The 21,100-nt window shown below is 41.0% G+C and overlaps 1 long non-coding RNA gene across 4 annotated transcripts; it reads left to right on the top strand.

The window, feature by feature from the left end:
• Positions 1–5,005: 5,005 nt before the first annotated feature.
• Positions 5,006–20,334, top strand: LOC109309948. 4 transcript variants are annotated; one of them, XR_002101093.1, is made up of 6 exons: positions 5,006–5,253; positions 6,241–6,318; positions 14,400–14,485; positions 14,769–14,940; positions 19,773–19,863; positions 20,238–20,334. It is a non-coding gene; the product is annotated as an uncharacterized LOC109309948 (long non-coding RNA). The 4 variants fall into 4 exon arrangements; XR_002101090.1 differs by having other exon boundaries at positions 5,008–5,253; positions 19,773–20,334; XR_002101092.1 differs by lacking the exon at positions 5,006–5,253 and adding an exon at positions 5,839–5,875 and having other exon boundaries at positions 19,773–20,334.
• The last annotated feature ends 766 nt before the right edge of the window (positions 20,335–21,100 follow it).

The raw sequence follows: 21,100 nt of genomic DNA, 5'->3' as shown, positions 1-21,100 counted from the left end.
TGATCATGACTGCATCCTCACTTTTTGAAACCCTAACTCTACTGTTTTCTGCAGCCTACCAGTCATGGAAAGCTCTTGTACAGTTGAGAGCCACTGTACAAGAGCTTTCCATTTTAGTCTCAACGATTTTAGACTTGAGGCACCCTCAATAAATCCAAGGCACCCCCTCAACAGATTTGATGCACCCCTTAGAAAATGCCAGCTCTTAGTTTTTACTCTCTTTTTTTTTTTTTTTACTATAGGAAAATAACAGAGACAATCTTCTCTTGCAAAGACTGCAGAAAGATAACAACAGGTCACAATGTTTTTGATACTATGAATTACTATTTGGCATCTGGGTTGAAAATCACTGCTAATCAGTCACCAGTAAAAACACTGCTTTCTGCCTACCAGCTATAGAAACCTAGCCTGGAATTTGAGAGCTACACTGGGCTCTTACTAGCTTGCCCATCACAAACAACAAAGACACTACAGGAGGAATTAAATTAATAATCATCAGAAGTGCAAAAGCTAGAATAGAATTCAGATTATGTGCTGTCTCTGCAGGAAATAAATCTTAGAAAAATGACTAAATGAGAAGATAAGGCTCTGAGTATATACAGGATGCAAAGTGATTCAATAAGAAGGTGAAACATCAACATAGTTATTTCTAAGAGCAGAGATACACTTAAAGGCATTTTTGTTGGTAAAGAGGCATCTTTGATGCATTGCTATAAAGAAGTTTCAAAAAGTATAATTAACTACTCATTTTGTCACAAACACAATGCAGATCCTTTTCATCCTTCTTCATTCTCCCCTTGAAGAAACAGGTTGAGTACTCACTATTGTGCATACTCTTTCAAAGATACAGCATGCTAAAATAACTAAGCTGTCTGTTGTCATAATCTTCCTTACACCGGTACATAATTAATGGTGTCGTTGAGTGGTTTTAGTTTGCAACCCAAACCAATATCTTTTTGTCCCCTTAAACAAGGGTCATAATTTTCCAGAGCTCTTCATTTTAATTATTTTCTGTGTTTTATTCAATGTACTTTTTGTCCCAAATACTGGTGTCTGTGTTACTTTGCAGACAAAAATGCTAAGGTGAACAGTTCCAGCTGAAGCACTGGAAACAAAGGAGGTAAGATTGAAAAAAAGCAAAAACAAAATGATCTTCAAATACTGTGAATTTATTTCCTACCTATAGGAACGTTTTACCATCTTTAATTTTCCCTGAGCCTGAGCAAGGGTGTGTGTGTCTTAAAGCTTCCAGAATAATACTTTTTTTTTTTTGTAATTTCTTAGTTGGTCTAATAAAAGGTATTATTTCTGAACCAAGAGTTCTAGAGTTTTGTATTTCTTTGACTACTAGGCACTATAGATACCTTAGGCAGTAAAGATACTATTATTTTTCATCTTAAAATGTTCCAAGAGCTTAGCTTAAACCCATTGTTCTTTCTCCATAATACAAAGCCAGCGACAAACAGTGAAAAAAGGTAAGAAAATGATAAGCACAAGGGTGTGATAGTCAAAACTTAGCAATGAACTCTTAATATAAATGTGCCTCAGAAAGTGCAAGAATTAAGACACTAGGATCAGGCGTTCTGCTTTTTCAATTAGTTCAGTATGTTTTCAATTTGGTCAGAACTTTTCAGACATGAAAGAATGAACTTTTCTGTTATTGAAAGATGCCCTGCACAGATACCATTCTGAAGATATCTAGCAGGCTTGTAAATGAGGGCCTATGAGGGCATCTATTTCTGGCATGACATGCTATTGCAGACATCTCATCACCTTTTTTTTTCTGAGTCTTCGTTGATTCACACGGAGTTTAGCAGTGTTCTGTTGCTGAAATTACTTAATCATTCACTTACTACCACGATATGAAAACATAAAGTAACCTAAAGAACTTTCCACCCCTGCAAATTACTGACCATGAATAAGGCTGTCCCATTTTTTCATGGGCACCAACTCTACAGACCCTTCCACTCAGGTGCTTTTTCATAAGCAGGATCCTATTCCTAATTCTTCTAGATTGTCAATTTCCCAAGTCAATGGCTTCATGGCTTTTTATGAACATAGGTGCTTGTCAGGCCATGTGCGCTGCTGCTGACTTTTTTAGTTTACTCCAGCATAATAGGGGCACACATGTAGATGCACAATGTTTACTATGCAGCTAATTAGTCAACTGCTCAGTAAATGTCTTGTGTAGACATGCCTAGTAACTAGCTGAAAAAAAAACAATTCTCCTCAGCTGCATGCTGTGATGCAATTACAGAGCCTCACCACTAGGTTGAGAGGCAGGTTATAGCTTGTTTGCATTGAATGAACAGGCATCCTCGAATGAAATTCACTAGGAAAGTAAACACGGCTGTTGTTACATGTTATGCTTTACACTTAGGTATAATTTCATATATACAGGCACTTCAAACATGAGGGTTTGTGCATTAAAGTTTGTTAACTCATATTAAGTAACCTCAGGGCATCTCTAAATTATGCCACTTCCAAATGAAGGTTAACTGAGCTGTGCTACCTAGTTTGTGTGTAGTCTGCTCTACAGCGATAAAATGAGCAATTTGCAGTCTTTCATCATCACAGGATATACTGTTCCCAGCTCCCCTTCTCCCCAAAGCAAGGATAGAGCCTAACTGTCCTGGCTTCTAGCCACAGCCTTGGTTTCCAGCCCTCTATTGGCAAATCAGAACTTGTGCAGGCAATAAAGAGTATTAACTCTTAACATGGGACTCCTCACAGTATTTTTGAACTTTAACACCACTTCACATTCCACAGACTGTGTGGTCCAAGTGTAATATGTAACTTCACCCTTAGTCTGTAATAAGCTACCCCCAATTAAAGTAACTTGCCTCACCTCGCCTTGCTGTGCTTTGCAACTTTATACTGTAAAAGAGACACTTCATAGTGAGACTGTTTTTTGTGTACCCACTGTACTTTTATAATGAAATGAGATCAGTATGTTCCATCTTATCATATTGTGTATCTGTATCCAAGGTAACAGAACCTTATACAGTAGCTAATTATTTGGCTCTTTATGACCTATAGAGCTTCCAAATTTCTTAGTGAGCATAATGTAAGGCATCTAGGTAAATGCTCATACTCTGTAACACAGTGATTCTCAACCTTTTGGCATTGTGGTCCAGATAAGTGGCACAGCTCCAGTCTGCGGGCCAGATCAAGCCCTGTATACTAGAATTGGGCCCTGGAGCCCGCCACTGCCCCCTCCCTGCCACACATCCTGGGACATGGTGTTGTGGGCCAGATCTGGACCACCAGCTGGGTGTTGAGCTCCCCCTGTCTGACACATCAGGGTATGAAGAAGTAGGTATTAGATATAGCCACAGACTATGATGACATACCTCATGTGAATTTTAACTGTTAGAAAAAAAAAATTCTATCCGGTTTGTAGAGATCTTGCAGGCTAGGGACAGAAGTAACGCATAGGTGATCAGAAACGTGTTTAAACCTGTAACAGAACAGAAGTTCAGTGCACATAAACCACTTTTAAAATTACCAAAACCAGTTTACTATAAACTTAGTTGGATGTAGTATCAGACTTAACTGATTTAGGTCAAACTGGTTTATGGAACTTCTGTCCCAGATCTCTTCCTGGTTCAAGTTAACTCACAGTCCCTCAGCACCCCAGGATGCTTTGCAGCCCTGAGCTATGCTGCCTGCTCTAGTGGAGCATGGACCGCCACATCCGTTTTCTCCTTAGCCTGCTTCCTGCCTGTGTCCATCAGCCCACAGGGCCATGGCAGCATGAGGACAGACCCCCAGCAACCCTTGCGTGGGTCTACAAAACACATAGAGTAGAGAATGCCCCTGTGGTGGGAACTTTTCAGACCTGACAGTCCTCTCCCCTCCCCTTTCCCAGCTGCTGATTACTTCAGCTTAGGGAAAGCTGCCTAGATTGAATTGATTCAGCCTCAGGCTTTTTGACTGTCTGTACTTAGCCACAATGTCACAAAATGCAGCTCTGACCCACTGAAAATGTTTATCTGATTTCACCTGTTTAATTTTTACATGAGGAACAAAGAAACTGGCTCAAAAAATTTGAATGATAAAAATGAAAGCAATAATACACATACACACACACACACACACACACACACAAATGTATCATTAATGGCTGCTTACAAACATTAAAGATAAAGAAAAAAAGGTGCTTTACTTTAAACTCAGTGTGCTCCTGCACCAAGCCCAACACATGTCCAGAAGAGGCATCGTGTTAGTCAGACTTGGCTCACCCAACATCTTTATAGATTGGGTGCTTTAGTGGGGCTTTTTTGGAGCTTTTACGTAATACCTGATTGAATCAGCTATTAAATAAAAGTGCCAAAAAGCCATACCGAAGCACCTGATCTATACAGATACAGCAGAGCTGGATCCAACTAGTGCACTGCTTTTCCTGGTAAAGTGAGGTTTTTTTTGTTTAATTGTTTAATCTCTGTAAGCAGCCAATCTGACCAACTAAGCCAAATTCTGAAGAGAAGCAAAACTTTAGCTTTGGTTTTACTATGTCATATTTACTGATCACAAGTTCATTGTGGGACTTGTTTCCTTCTTCTGCATTATTGTATTAGAAAAGTTATCAAGGATAATGCTAATAAGTACTATATTTATATTCAAATTTTAGGTTGTGTGGAGACCTTAATTGTAACATGAAGAAGCATTTAATATGACATCAAGAAGTATTTAGTACATGCTTAGAATTCCTGTGGTGTTTATCATTTAAATTCAGAATAGTGGGAAAATACTATTGACACCATTAAGTTAGCTTTTGTGTCAGCCAGATTTCTGAGTTGTTAATGAGATCTTCTGTACTTCTTTGCAGGGAGTCAAGGCTTGTGTGAAGTATTTGGTCTAATCCATTGGTGTATGCAAATCACAGTCTCCCAGATTGGGCCTCACATTACAAGGTTATTCCTTGTTTGTTTTTTCCAGTGGTGACCTGAATCCATCCTGCCACGTCTTGATGTTAAAAGGTTTATACTGGGAGGGTGTAACTTAAACACCACTGGGTGATGGGGTACTGATCAATTCCCTTGAGGTTTTGAACTTTTTCATAAAACAATCCGGTAGACCATAAAAGATGAAACTCACAGCATGCTCTTTATGATAAGGTTCTTTTTATTAGGTATCTATCTCACTTTTTTCATTTTTTTCTGTAGTTTCTTGGGTATCACGCCTTCAAGAGTTGAGGAAATGACAGAAGCCTGTTCCCCAAGCTACTGATCAAAGAGTTCTACAGTGGAGGTAAGTATAATATCCAATACCTCTCTCAAAGCATCCCAAAATAAACTCAGGTAAGATCAATAAAGATAAGTTTTGAGTACTTTGGGCTCAATGAACCTGATTTTTTTTAAAGGTATAAGTCCAACAAAAAAGGTGTCTTCTTCTTTAAGTCTACTAAACAGTGACTTAACAGCTTACTAAGTCTACTAAACAGTAACAGCTTATTGTCTTTTATGGTTCACCTTTCTAATGATGCTTCTGCCTGGCCCTATCTAGTTATACTGAAAAAAAAAAGAAGCATTGTACTTGTCACTGTGAGGCTCAGCAACCTCTTCCTGGCTAGCCCTCTGCTTTCTGGAGTTGCATCTATTCCCAAATCATGCTCCCAGCAATGCTTCTTCAGCCCATATCTCCCAGCTCAATGCTCTTCTCTCTCTCATCTAGCCAGCTGACAGCTGACTCCTCCTCACCCCCACCATCCCAATTGGCTCTCCTCATGTTCCCCCACATCCCGACCCCTGCCTTGTTTTCATCCAGGTCTCTCCCCTCCTTCCTCTCCCTCTGGGACCACTCCACCTTCATCAAGCAGCTGCTCCAGAAATGAAGCTCCTTCTTTTCTTTCACTGGTTCCTGCCAGTTTTTGGTTTGTGCCATCGCCTGCTCTTTCTTAGCGTGACAGCTTGATTAGATGGTCTATTTTAAAGGATTCTTTTGTGTGTAGTTATTCTTGAGCTATTGAAAACCTTGCATAACTAAACAGTAATGTGAGGTACTGCATTGCCATCCATCAAAGACAACTAAGTTTTACATCTCTATATCTATTACATCTGTATAGATGCATTGTATCTGCTTCCTCACTTATAAACTCACTTCTTCTATTACTCCTTTAAAAGTGTTTAATATAAATACTAGCAGTTGTATCTCAAACATTGATATCACTTATATTTTAACGCTATAAATTGAGTAATATGTTAAGAAGTGAGTCCTTTTTATTCTCCCTTGTAATAGGCTTGCCTCTGTTGAGTTGCTTAAGTAACACTATTGTTGTACCTGTGATGAATCCAAAATGCAAGAGGATCTACTAAGGTAAAAACTAAAATCTTAGCTTTTGGGATTAAGTAAATGCTAATAAATTTATCATAGCTTTATACTTGTTCCATACTAAATCATTCTGGGTAGTCAAATCCCAAGCTGACAGAGAGAAACTGCAGAAAGACTAAGCTAAGGAACTGGGCAAAAATAATGTCAGATGAACTTCACTGTTGACAATGTAGTGGGAATTTGAACAAACGACTATGCAGGAGTATAAGAGTATTGCTCAGACATGCAGGGATGAAATCAGGAAGTCCAAAGTACAATCAGAGTTGCAGCTAGCAAGAGTTGTGATGGGTAACAAGTACTGGAGTACTATGAAAAAAAACCCTGTTGTGTGTAGGATTTTTGGTTGTACCCATGTTGGTCTAAGCACACAGGCAGGCAAGGTTCTTTGGGTAGATGTGATATTTTTTATTTTTAGATGTGATACATATTTCCCTTTGGCTTTTTTTGCCCCTGCTTTCTTCCCCCTCCTTCCTCTGCTTTACCTTTTCTTTCTTCTTTCTACCTATTTATATTTTCATTACATCCATTCACACTTTGAGCTTCTCTCATTCCTGCTTTCCTGATTTCCAACTATTTTCTTTTTCACTGACAGCTTCTTTTCCAGCTTGTATTCTATCACTAGAATGTCTCCCTTTTTAGCCTTTTCCCCCTGCTCTCTTCCCCCTCCGCTGTCTGCTTTACTTTTTGTCTTCCTAATTTCTACCTTTTTACATTCACACTGACATCCTGCCACACTTCTAGCTTCTTGCATTTCTTGGAGTCTCAGAACAGCAGAGACTCCCTGTGCCTGAAGAAGGGTGACTGTGCCTGAAAGCTTGCTAAGAACTTTTTACCAACTACTCAGTTGGTCTGAAAAAAGATATCAGATCTACTCAAAAATACTTGCTTGTTGTGTGTAGGTTCTCCTGATTAACATATGCCTATGTTTCATGAACTAAGTGATCACTAGGGCTATGCGAAATTTTGGTGCTTTGCCTGGAAGTGACTCACCACAGTGCACTCACTGCAGGAAAACACTCAATACACATACATTTATTACACACATACTCACACATACACACATTTTTTTTCCAGCACACGAAATATGAAGCACGCTGGAAAGGCAGGTGTCAGGTCTTCTGTCTGGGAAGAAGACCCCACCCACCAATTAGACTCAGTCTCTTCCCTAGCAGGCATGAGGCTTCTGGTGCACGTGGCAGCAAGGAGGTGGGACCAACGCCTGCATCTGTGATCCCTCCAATAACACCAGCCATAATAATAACCCCCGGCACCACCAGAATGACAAGCATCACCAGCATGACAGTATTCTCCACCCCCATTTCAGTTCCCAGCCTGAGCCTTCCAGTGCCAGAGGAGGAGCTAAATCGGGAAGCAGGGGATCTGAGCACCCTAGCAAAGGAAATTCTGGGGACCAAGAAGGAATCTGAGTTTGTGTTCCACTCTCTCCAAGTTCCCCTAGAGCCAGGTCTCCTTCCCCAGAAGGCAGTTTGGAGGAGGTTGAGGTTGAGGTTGTAGGGGAAAGTGGTTCAGCTGAGTCAGCTGGTCCTGTTGTTGTACCTCTGCCTGCTGAGGAGGGGAATCAGGCACGATCTGCACCCTCACCCCAGAAGCAAGGGGGTAGTGTAGTGTGGGATCATTTTGAGGTGGTAGATGATCCCAGGTATGCTATCTGCCTGCACTGCCAATGTAAGACCAGCCAGGGCAAGGAGGAGAAACAAGAAGGCAATTGTTTACAGTTAGGGTGGCCAAAATCTGGAACCAACTTTCCAGGGAAGTGGTCCTCCCCCCTACCTTGGGCAAATTCAAGAGGAGGTTGGATGATCACCTGTCTGGGGTCTTGTGAACCCAGCATTCATTCCTGCCTGTGGCAGGGGGTCAGGCTAGATGATCTGTTCAGGTCCCTCCTGACCCTAGATACTATGAAACTATGAAACTATCAGAATGACCCTAAGAACCTTGTCTGGGCTATGTCCTTAGACTAACACAGCTACAACCTACACTCCCTAACATACACAAGTGACACAAGTTTTGTTTTCAGCAGTTTGAGGTACGGCTTCACAGAAACCCCTGCATCACTCTGCCTGCATGAGGGGCAATTAATGTGGCAGGACAGGTGCTAATGAGGGTGATCACTTAATGCCCCACTCTCAGCTGGAGGTGCCAGTTTAGTTTCTCATCAGCCAGCAGGGGAAGAACATGTCCCTGCTGAGCTCCTGTGCTAGTAAGAACTTGGAGGTATAAGGGCTGGGTCTATATGGGAAGAAGGAGGGCCCACATCATCCTAGGCATGACCTAAAACTGCACCCTGCCAGGGTAGGGAGGCCTGGGTGGGAAAGGCAGTGGCACAGCAGCCCCAGGAAATGCCAGGACCATGAACCTCCCTGGTGAAAGGTGGGTAGGAGCAGGAGGCACCTAATAACCTCCAGCCACCTCACCATCCTGGCTGGGGAAAGCCCAGACCTGTCAGATCTTTGAGAGGCCTGAGGCTTATTGGTTGCAGTGAAGTTATGAAGGTAAGACCAGGGGCTGCCATGCCTGCAGTTTTAATCCTGTTGTGCCTTAACACACACACAAAGTCACACATCACAAGTTTTGCTTGTCAGCAGCTGTTTCTGAGAAGCCCCTACACCTATCTCCTTGAAACCTGGGAACCATTCATGGCCTCAGAAGGGGATACCATTCCTGCAGTTTTCATCCCGCTGCACCTTAACACACACACATAGTCACAAATGTCACAAGTTTGGCTTGTCAGCACCTTGAGGTACACTTGCCCAGAAACCCGTGCCTCTCTCCTTGAAACCTGGCATACTTCATGACCTCAGAAGGAGCTACCAGCCCTGAAGGGTTCATCTGAGTCAGGCAAGAAATGACAAAGTTATAGGCAGTTTTGTAATTCCCCATTATACCCTATGGCCGAAACACTGTTGAAATTCCAGAAGTTTCAGCCAAAATGAAATGGGACAGTGATTCAAAACACAGAAATGAATCGCTGTCCCTCTGAAATGCAAAATTGGAAACCAAAATTAAACACAGGCATTTTGCCCAGCCCTAGTGATCACTACAAGCAAGTGCAAGATAATGCACATCAGGAATAATAACCTCATCTATATTACAAAATGCTGAACTACCTGTCACTACGCAGGAAAGAGACCCTAGAGTCATTGTCGGTAGCTCTCTGAAAACCTCAGCTCAATGTGCAACAGCAGCCAATAAAATGTTGGGTATCATTTTTGACATTGGTGTCAGAAGCGGACTGGCCAAGTTCGCCAATGACACCAAACTCTGGGGAAAGCATCCACACCAGAAGACAGGCAGGTGATCCAGGCTGACCTAGACAGGCTCAGCAAATGGGCGGATGAGAACCGGATGGTGTTTAATGCTGAAAAATACAAGGTTCTCCACCTTGGGAGGAAAAACCTGCAGCATGCTTATAGACTTGGCAGTGCTACACTGGTTAGCACTACAGATGAAAGGAGCTTGGGAGTCAAGATAGACCACAAGATGAACATGAGCCTTCAGTGTAATGCTGCAGCTAGTAAAGCAAGCAAAATGCTGGCTTACATCCATAGATACTTCTTAAGCAAATCCCAGGACGTCATTCTCCCATTGTACTCTGCCTTAGTGAGGTCACAGCTGGAGTACTGCGTCCAGTTTTGGGCTCCACAATTGAAAAAGGATGTGGAGAAGCTTGAGAGAGTGCAGAGGAGAGTCACATGCATGATCAGAGGTCAGGAAAACAGACCTTATGACGAGAGGCTGAGATCCATGGGAATCTTCAGCCTGGAAAAGCGCAGGCTCAGGGGTGATCTTGTGGCCACCTATAAGTTTATCACGGGTGACCACCAGAGTGCCCCAAGGGATGACAAGATCGAATGGTCACAAACTCCTCCGCAACCAATTCAGGCTGCACATAAGGAAGAACTTCTTTACTGTCCAACCCCCTAAGGTCTGAAATAGACTGACACCAGAGGTGGTTCAAGCACCCACTTAGAACGCCTTCAAGAGACATTTGGATGTTTATCTTGCTGGGAACCTATGATCCCTGCTGACTTCCTGCCTGTGGGGAAGGGGGCTGAACTCGATGATCCTCCGGGGTCCCTTCCAGCCCAAGTGTCTATGAAATCTATAAAATCATTGAGAAGGGAACTAAAAACAAAACGGAGATCATCAACATCCCATTATATATATCCTTGGTGTGCCCACATCTTGAATACTGTGTTCTGGCGTCTCAAAAAGGATTAGAATTAGACAAGGTACAAGAGAGGGGCAACCAAAATGATCAGGGGTATGAAGCAGTTGCCATACAAGGCGAGACTAAAATGGGTAGGGTTCTTCAGTCTGGAAAGGACTCCCCCACCCCATTCTGCATTGCAAAGGGCTTATGCCTCGCTTGCCCACCCATCACTGTTCATCTGAGTAATGTGAATAAACCATAACTCCTTTCCCTGAATTTACTTGCAAAGTAGTGAAGTTATTTCTGTCTTATCTAACATTGTGGGTTTGTTGTACAGTAAAAAGAAAACAGTGTCGTTGGGCAGTTTCATTTGACAATATACCTGTCTTTAATAATGGTATATGCATGTCTTAAAAGATGTATGTCATATTTACACCTTTAATGTAACACCTTTTTAGTCTAAATTTCCATGCCCCTAAATTGAAAAGTACACTTTAAAAATTAAAGGAAGTTCATTGTCTATCTCTGGTAATGTTAAGTCATCCATAAAAAAAATGTGCTTTTACTCTTGATACTGCTTAAAAATATATATTTTTACATAAAAAAAGAGTTGGCTACAATGTAATATCATCAAATATCTCTAATATAATTAGACAGAGGTGAAAAAGAAAATAAAATTGAAACTCTGATTTTAAAGCTTAATGCGTTGGGCTTAAAAACCACAGCATTGACAAGGCAATAAGTCTGGCAGTAGGAAGAGGAAAGATTCCAGACAGTCGTATACTTTTTCCACTTACTACCCACCACACATTATGATTGTGCCTTATTTGAGCAGGTCACTTAGATGGCAAAGCAAATTCTCAAGTATACCTCATCATTTCTTTCACTGAATAATTCTGTTATGTTTCAGTTTCCTCACACAGCATTAATATCTAAACTGGCAAAAACAACAGTCAAGAATGTAATTATTCAAGAAAGTTTTTGATGAACAAGTGAAAGATACAGCATAATCTGAACAATTTGTTTTCTAAATATGAGCATTTATATCAAGAATCCATAAAAGCAACATAAGCATTGATATTTTGCTGTTTAATTATTTTGAAGACTGAATAAACTTCCTTAGATCCTGAATTGTTTAAAAACTAAATCAGTTATGTAGTCTTTGTCAGTGTTTTGAGTCCCCATAAAGTAATCCTGCTGGGTACTGCATAGTAATGTCCTCATACAATATTAACTATTTTTTTAGAGGCAGGCCCATTACTTTAAACCAGAGGCAGGCAATTATTTTGGGCGGAAGGCCACTTACCCAGTTTTGGCAGGCTGTCAAGGGCTGCCTTGGTAGCGCCGCCCCCTGACAGGAGCCCTGCTCCCTGGTCACCATCTTGGGACCAATGTCCCAGGGCCAGCACCAGTGGGGCCCAAAGCAGGGCACAGACTGGCAGGGGTCTGTGGAGCTGGGCTGGGCTGCACTAGCAGGAGAGGGGGGAGCTGGCTTGGCTCCATAGAGCCCCTGCCAGCTGGGACACTGCACTCCTACCATCCTGCTCTGGGGCCTACTGGCACTGACCCCGGGGCACCGGTGTGGGCCCCATGCTCCCACTGGCTCTCCCCAGCAACTCACACCCAGTGCCCCCCAGCCCCGCAGTACAGGCGGGGAGCAGTGCATAGCTCCAACCCCCTGCTCACTGGCAGGGAAGAAGCTGGTGCTAAGCACAGGGAAAAGCAACTCCTTACCCACCCCATGGCTGGCACTCCCTGCTGCAGGCACTTGCAGCCCACATGGGACTGTCTGAAGCAGGGGCAGGGAGTTCCAGGTGGTCTATGAGCAGCTGCAGTGCAGGGCAGCAGCCACACGGCAAGTGACAGAAACCAAGGGCAGAGAAATACTAATTTTCTACATTTTTTAGAGGCTCCGTGGGCCGGATAGAATGGCCTCGCAGGTCACATCTGGTCCACGGGCCGTATTTTGCCCACCCCTGCTTTAACAGTGTTAGTTTGAGGGTGGTTGTTTAACAAAACTCCATGAACCCTAGACAAGTCCCTCTGGTCCACTGGTAAATGGCATGCCTAAAACACAGATTGCACAGATAAATATACTGGTGTCAAAACGTTCCAAAATATACATAAGAGAAATTAGCTATACTTTTAAAAAATGTTTATTCAGATATACAAGGCATTCTTTTTTAAAAACCGCAATAGCTTCTCACAATACTGATTTCTGGTGCTGTTATCTCAGTGCATCTTCAAACATGCTCTCTGAAGCTATACTGTTAAAAAAAATACCAACTACCATTTTTTCTCCATTTCCTGATCTTCTTTGTAATAAAAGACCCTTGCCTTTTGAAACAGACTGATCTCTGTATTCATACTTGTTTCTTAAATGCTGCCTCATAGTCATAAGAGCCACTTTAAGCGAAAACTCTAACTAGGAATAGTACCGGTGTCTGCATTTTAAAGATTGATAAACACTTTTTGGTAAAATGAGCTTAACAAATAAAGAGGCAGCATTTAAGACCATGTTCTATCTCACATTTCATTTATCATCGTGTGTGACAGGCACTTCATATCTTACTAGTTTTGATAGCTTTTTGTTATTTATGTCATTCTGTTTTTTCTCATTATGTGTGAAGGGTGATGGAGGGTAGTTCTGTAAAGGGATTTCCACAGTTTTTTCTGCCTGCATTGTTAGCTGATTTATTTTATTATTCTAAATATTGAACCACAGAAGGTCCCTATTATTTTTAATTCTTTTGTTTTTAAAGACCTTTTGGATAGTGAATCATTCCTAAACTGAGATTCAGACATGTTGAGTAATCTGAATACTATGTTTTTTACAACTGAATGTGTTCAGAGAAAGATTCTAGAGAGACAGCATATCTCTCGGGATCTCATGCACAACCAGCTTGTCCAACTCAAAAATGCAGGTGAAGTAAATGACACCCACAATTATCTGCACCTATAAACCCAGGGGGTCTCCTTAAGACAGGGTCGAGAATATGATATATAGATTCTTTATATTCTTATCATGCCTTTTGCACCTCATAAACAACATATCATAGAAGATGGCTAACATGCACTTAAAGTTATGATTTCAGAATATGCATGTTAAAATATTGCCCATAACAACAAGGCAAAAAATATTTCAGTTTAAGTTTTAGGCAAACTTTGAAGCCTTTTTGGTCAGTAACGGAACAGCACATGATTTCTCAGTCTTACTCTTTCCTTAAATGCCAAAAAAACAGAACCCACCATGTACTAACAATTCTCAAAGGTCACAATGGACTTGATAGTAGCTGTAGCAAACTACTTCAGGATATTTTTTTAAAGGCACTTTTTTCAGAGATCTGAATATGTAAGTCCTTTTCTTGTACAGGGCAAACATTTGCTGACCCCATAGTTCTTGAAGTTTGAACGCCCATTTTATGATGGTTAAATGTTTCTAACATTTTTCTCTGGTTTATTTTATTAAATAATTGTATGTGTACAAGTTCTCATGTAGTATGATAGGCTACATGGGTTGTGGGCTGCAACTGGAGGGAAAGTCGCAAGGAATTAAATAAACTGCTCGAACATACTCCAGCTCTGTGAGTGACTCCCTCACTACTCCAAAAAGCAGTTTCCAGCCTTCACCTCTCCATCTCTCTGTGAGATAATTCTTTCTCAGACCACCTGTATTTTTCATTGCCTCTGTTCCCTGGCAGTCTGTGCAACAAGGCAGGCAATTGCTCAATTTCACCACAATGTTCAGTTCACAAGTGCTGTTGACTGCCAGCCGTAGCTCACCATATTTTTTTTTCATATACTATACAACCAAACTCATGCACCCACCTGGAAAAAAATTGCCGGCTTCCTTAGATTTAATGATAAGAAGCTACTTTTTTTTTTCTTACAGATTCATAGAATTGACAAAACTAATTCACTGGCATTGGAGTCTCATGTGGACTGCTGAAGTTGAAAGACTGTCATAAAGGAATTAGTGTATGCATGAAGTATTTCCTGTTTTGCGTTTCTTATTTTCCATAACCTTTAGTCTGGCGTGTCTTCTCGCTATAGGTGCAGCTCAACAGAAAGTGTATTATATTTTAGGTTCCAATAAATTCATGATGTGTTAAGTCTTTGATTCAAAGAAAAGAGAAAACGGGCAATAGAAGAGTGAACAAAGAACAGACAGTTGCCTTTTCTCTGGAAAGTATGTCTTATATACAAGTAACTCTAGATAATCAGTCTCATCTGAAGTATCAGTAATCCTTCTTTCCTTTAGCATCAGAACAGGAAGCTTGAAGCAAAGATAAACTCTGAGCAGCAGGAATAGCGGTTGCAATAAATTAAGCAAAACTGCAAACACCCATTCTTTTTTGAAGAGAGGAAAAAGTGATTCTGCAATGTCACTGACCACACGCTCTGCACAAAAAGGAGTTACCCTTTGTCAGTGTGTAAGTTTTGAAAGGCTCTACAATTCAAGTCCCATGTTTGAACACCATTTGCATTGTCTCAGGGATATTTGCTGCACCTTCTTTCTGTGTCCCATGTTCTGCTCTTGCATGTTGATTTCTGTTGCTAACACCTGAGTGCCCAGTATATCTGCACCTGAGAGAACAGTGTCCACCTTCTCTAACTGATACAATACAACAGAGGACCAGCCTGCTTCTCCAGGTCAGTCCCCAATTAGACCGCAAGTCAATAGAAACTATATCTGCTACAACTCTATTTATAAAGTCAGGGAAATAGTTTAGTGCAAATGAGCCAGCTGCTGCAGAACGCAACAATTTTGCAATACCTATAAGCAAGTCTGCGGGTTGGTAAAAAAATGTGCCAGTAGGGTGAAATGAAACCTCCTGTGTGGCTGATAGTTTTGACAGAGATCTGTAGTTTTCACCTCAGCCTTTTCTTCCTGCTCCTTTGTTTGGCTCTCTTGTTTTTTTTTTCCCTTTTAAGTAGAAGCCTCCTGAGTTAGTGCGACTCTCTAATTGTCATGGCTGCAGAGGAAAACTTAGATGTGACCTTGAAAAGATCGGTTTGTGCAGGACCACACAGTCCTTGTCCCAGCACAGGGTGCAGCTGCGCACTAGCATAGCGCCCTGCCGGGTGGGGGAGGGGCAGCTGCCCGCATACACGGAAGATTCTGGAAGAACTGATGGGGGCGGGGACTGCTCCACAGAGCGCTTAGCTCCCAGGCTGCTCTGCTCTGCTCTGCTCTGAGCTGAGAGGAAGCCATGGCACTTCCTTGTCCTGGTGGGAGTATGGTTCTGTCTTGCTGTGGAAGGGCCAAATTCCTGCCTCTCCCGCCCTGACTGTGAGGGGAATTATGGGGGGGGAGGGAGGGGTGTTCGTGTTCGTGTTCAGAGGCTCACTGCTGGTTTGTATCCCAGTCTCTCCACAGGGGCCCTTGCAAGATTTTTTTAAATTTTATTATAAATATCCTCATAAAAACAAAGCAAAACATTAAAAGCAAGATCATCACTGTATATAATTTCCCATAACGCAAAAGAAACAATGCTTCTATGTACGACTCATCCCCCTAACAAAAAATCTTGCTTCCATATATAACCCACCCTGAACATAACTGTTTTCAACACATCCCCCAACCAATTTAAAAAATGTCTCTCTCTTCCCCCTGTTACACATTGAACCTAGAATTGTTTTCCTCACTTTCTGCCCCCAGACAATTTTAAAACAACAAGATTTCCCATATCCAATGTATAGCTTTTACCTGACTCCCTTGTTTCTGATGACATCCCCCTTCCCCACGCTTCCACTTCAAATATACAAGCAACTGCATATATTCATGCATCAAAAAGAAAACATAATTTTTATCTTACATATTTTTGTGGTTCCACTCTTAACACTGGGTTCATCATTATAAATTAATAAGGCCACTCCCATCTATACTAAACCAGGATAAACTACAATAACCAGAAATAAAACTAAAACTATACACCTTTCCATTGGTCCTTGTCCCATCTCCCATCAATCACACACTAATTCCCCCTTGACATAAACACCCCCTTTCCCTAAAGCCTCTTCCCTTAATCTATAACATACTCCTTACCCAACACTCCCTTTGTCCCTCACCCACTTCACTCCCCACTCCCCTCCCTTATAACACCTAACAACACATCTCACATTTGTCCCTTCCCATCACACCCCACTTTTGTAAACATATGTCTCCACTCCTCTTTTCTCCACTCCTCTTTTCTCCACCCTTCTTTAATCTCCTTCTCCCCGCCCTTGCGCTCCTTTTCTCATGTAGTATCATAGTTCAAACAAAGCAAACTGCAGACATTCCCTAACTGTGATTTCCCGTACCCTGCGTTGCTGTGTCCAGTTTCCATGAAGACCCCAGCAGCAGTAGGACCATGATAGTGTGGGGTCAGAGTTTCCATGGAGACTGACCCCAGCAGCACTGGCAGGGCACCCGACAGGGCAGGGAGCTGCTTCACAGCCAGGGGTGGGATCTTGCAGTGGTGACAGCATGGTCTGCAGCCAAGGCACAGCCATGATCTGTTGCCTGCACGCCCCTGCTTGGGGTGTGCGGGCAGCAGATTGCAGCTGTACCCCAGCTCTGGACCATGATGTCACCACCACAAGATCCCAGCCCCAGAGGAGCTTCCTGCCCAGCTACATGCCCTGCCACTGCTGTCAGGGCTGGTCTTCATGGAAATTCTGGCCCCACACTGTCATGGCCCCACCACTGCTGGGGTCTTCATGGAAACTGGACACAGTAACGTGGGCAGGTGCTGCTGGGAAATGGAGTCCGCTGCAGGCCCAATCCAGCCTGTGAACCAGACTTCGCTTCCCTTGCCCTAACACCTCCATATGTACCAGGGAAAGGTTCACTCCCTCCACAGAAGCCCTACACACCAGTGAATGTGAAAATGGCTGTGCTTCTTACCAATGTGGGACAAAGCTATTGCCTATATAAAGCAGCCTTAGTGACATCCCATGCACCCTTCCACATCCCCTCTGACAATGTCTGGCATTAAGCACCTCAACAACAGTGCTGAGATGCTCACATTTATATCAGGAACTCCCTTCTTCAGGACAGTTCATGTTCATATCCTCTTCTCAGCAAATATTACAGTATCACACTACTGTCTGGTTCTGTAAACATTTTTTCAAAAGTGGGGGAGGGAATGGGGATAGGACAATTTCTTTCTACTGCCCTGCTGAGATGAAACTCTTTCACTGAATCCTTTCGCTGGAATTCTTAGAAGATGTATATAAGCACCTCATGAACACTAAAAGGGCGTCATTTATCCTCAACAGAATCACAGAATTTTGTTATTCATGGTGATGATACAGGGAGAAGAGAGGGAATATGGTCTAGTGATAAACAGGGGTCCTGGTTACCTCTGATTTTAAAAAATCCCCAATTTCCGGTTTAAAAAAAGTAACCCCAAATTCACATTCAAATTTTTTACCTGATTTAAATGAATCACACTAATATATATGTTATGGTGGTGGGGTGTATACACCCCCCCCGATATATATTAGTATGATTCATTTAAATCAAGTAAAAAGATTGAATTTGGGGTTACTTTTTTAAAAGTGGAAATTGGGGATTTTTTTAAAACCAGGATCCCTGGTGATAAGACCAATGGAAAGGGAAACAAAAGGTTTGCTTTTTATTTCCCACTTTACCACTGACTAGTTATATGATCTTGTACAACTTACATAATCCTGTTACACAAATGAAAATGTGCCTTATTTTCCACATCCATAAATTAGTGATAATATCCACGTTTTCAATTATTTTTTTTATAATCTTGAATTAAAATTCTCATATAAGCACAACGTATTAGCATTTTATAATGTTGAAGGAATAGAGGTCCAACCATTCAAAGCATTCAAATAGTTTTGCTCTTAAGGAAGTGGCTGAGATCTACTGCAAATATATCTTTTCACTAGTTTATAGTTAAGACTTTAACTCCTAATAGGCTAAATGAATCAAATTAGCTAATAGAAATATGTAGCTTTATATAATACAAAATTAGTTAAACAGAAGTACAACTCTCCAGCAAAACCCTTTTAATATGAATGGCAAAAAAGGCAATATAAATTCTTAAATCTTAAATCCAAATCTTATTTTTGTTTATAATGTAATGTAAGGCTGGGTGAGTAGGTAACAAACTTTTTTTCCCCACATTTAGGATTTCCTTTAACCCCAAGTAATGACATGCATAATGACAAACCCCAAACTGAAGGACAGAGAGAGCTGGATGAAGCATCTGTGATAAAGGCATGTTCATTTTTATTCTTGCAACCACTAGCATATGTAGAAATAGAACTTTTCCAAATTAACTGCTGAAATTTGAGGTTTAGAATTTAAATTCAGATGTCATATATATAATTTTAGAGTTGACTAAAACATTTGATAAATACAAACTTTTGTGTGTAGTATTTGTGGAAGCTAATCTTTCTCTTTCACTCATTCTGTTTTTAACAAAGCACAGTCCTTTGTAATATTACTGTGCTATACACAGAGAAAGTTTTAATTTACTGCTGGCTTTCAAAATGGTTATAGTCTTGTTTCTCAATTTTTGTTTAAAAAAAAAATTAAAGGGGAAATAAATTCTGGTTACTATAAATAAGTAATAGGATATTAGGCAAAAAATTATTATCTGTGAATGCATCTACACATGTAATTAGCATGTAGGAATAAACTCCAGTGCAGTTTTCCTGAGACTGCAGCACATTTTGTTGAGGCGGAACAGCCCTGGCTGGCAGGGGACCTGTGGGGTCAGCCTGCCAGTCTATCACTGCTCTGGAGGGGCTGGCTGTGGCACAAGGGGGCTAGCTGGCAGGCAGCTCACACACTGTAGCACCCCCAAGCCACAGCCAGCCCCAGTCACCATCCACATGTGTGTTTCAGTGCATGTAACCACTCCACTATAGGATAGTACTTGTCCTGGACAGTACTATCCTGTAGCAAAGTTAATTAATTTACTACACCCTAATATGGGCACATGTGTAGACAGTAATACTTTACTGTGGAACTAATTAGTCAGCTCTTCAGTAAAGCACACACGTAGCTGCATCGTGTATGAAGCAAAGGGAATAGAAAACAGTTACTGTGTGGAAAAGAAAAAAATCCAAATTTTCAGTGTTTACAAAGTGGAAAAATCAAAATGTGTATATAAATCTAGGTTTTAAAAATACCATTTAAATTTTTTGAATGAAAAAAGGTTGACCAACAGAACTATTAATGCCTAAAAAATCACACATGAATAATACCAATTCTGTTTTCATTTGTATTTTCTTACAGAGATTTAAGAATGTTGCTGACCAAGAATTTAGCCTTGAAGCTGCAATTAAAAGCATTGAAAAAATGTCCTGTGAGCTGAAGAAGCTAAATGGTAATTCTGAGTTCATCATAGAAAAAAAAATAGGTTCATGCTGTTTTGTTGTAAAGTTATTTCTTCTTCCTAATAAAAAAAATCCTGTTTAGTGAAAAATTAAAGAAACAGTATTTATGATAGATAAAAATAGGATCATATTGGCCAAACTTGGAAAGACCTGTTATAATTTCTCTACAAATATGTTTTTAGTCTCCCAATTGAAGATTTGTATGGTAACACACTGGTACCAAACTTTATTTTCCTGCCTTGTACCAAAGCTGCTATTTTTTCCAAGTTATGTAACAATTGAATTATGTATATGTAAAAAATCTTTGCAGTAAATTGCCCATATAAAACTAATTCATACTTGAAAATTGACTTTTATCTTACAGTGGAAGCCCAGCGGTTACTCTGTGACCTGACTTTCAATTTCAGTCATCCTGTAAAGACAAAAGTATTAAGAGAAGTTGAGGAAAAGAACACAGAGTTAGAATAAATCTATAATTCTATCCACTTGCACGTATCTTCTTCCATTAACAGTTTTTCTATTTGAGCTCTTAAATTACAACCTGGTTTTCTGCTCTCTTTTTTTAATGAGTTAAAAAGTCATAATCTAAAGTAGAAAAGTAGAAGAGCAAAATGCATGCATATCATACTGTTTTGAGACATTTTTACTGATAGACAGCTTTAATTAAAATAATAACAAGATAAATAATTGGTTCATAGGTTTTGTATTTTCTTCATTGTAAATAAAGTAACTAAAAACTAAATGTGTCAGGACATTGTATATTGTGACAAAGCATTTCATATCTTTTAAATGTTTTGAATCAGGCCTAAATAGGAAATGATCCAGATTCATAACTACCATCTAGTTCATTCTTTCCCAGTTAGAAAATGGGAACTAGAACCAGGGGAATCCAAGTTGCACAGGTCTATAGAAGAGCACCTGCTGATTACCTGTGGCTGCCTGCGCTGTCTGTCCTAGGAAGCAGGCAGGGGAGGGTTAAACTACCTGCCTGGCCACTTCTTTGGCAGCAGCTGCCGCTCTCTGAACCAGAAGAATGGACCCCAGCAGTACATTTAATTTAAGCCATGTGTCCTGAGGGACAAAAATTCTGAAGATAAAAGGAGGTCCTGATGTTTCTAGAATAGGGTACCTTGTACAGGTTATTGTGTATTGGTATTAAAGGGCGCTATTAATTTTTGTTCAGAGGTTCCTGTAGATGTTGAGAGAAAGTCTATCTTTTTCTGACTT

Source organism: Crocodylus porosus, unplaced genomic scaffold (assembly GCF_001723895.1).
Source record: "Crocodylus porosus isolate Cpor-Errol unplaced genomic scaffold, CroPor_comp1, whole genome shotgun sequence".
In the NCBI taxonomy this organism is placed as follows: Eukaryota; Metazoa; Chordata; order Crocodylia; family Crocodylidae; genus Crocodylus; species Crocodylus porosus.
The sequence above is the reverse complement of the archived record's forward strand: the minus strand, read 5'-3'. Positions and strand labels throughout refer to the sequence as shown.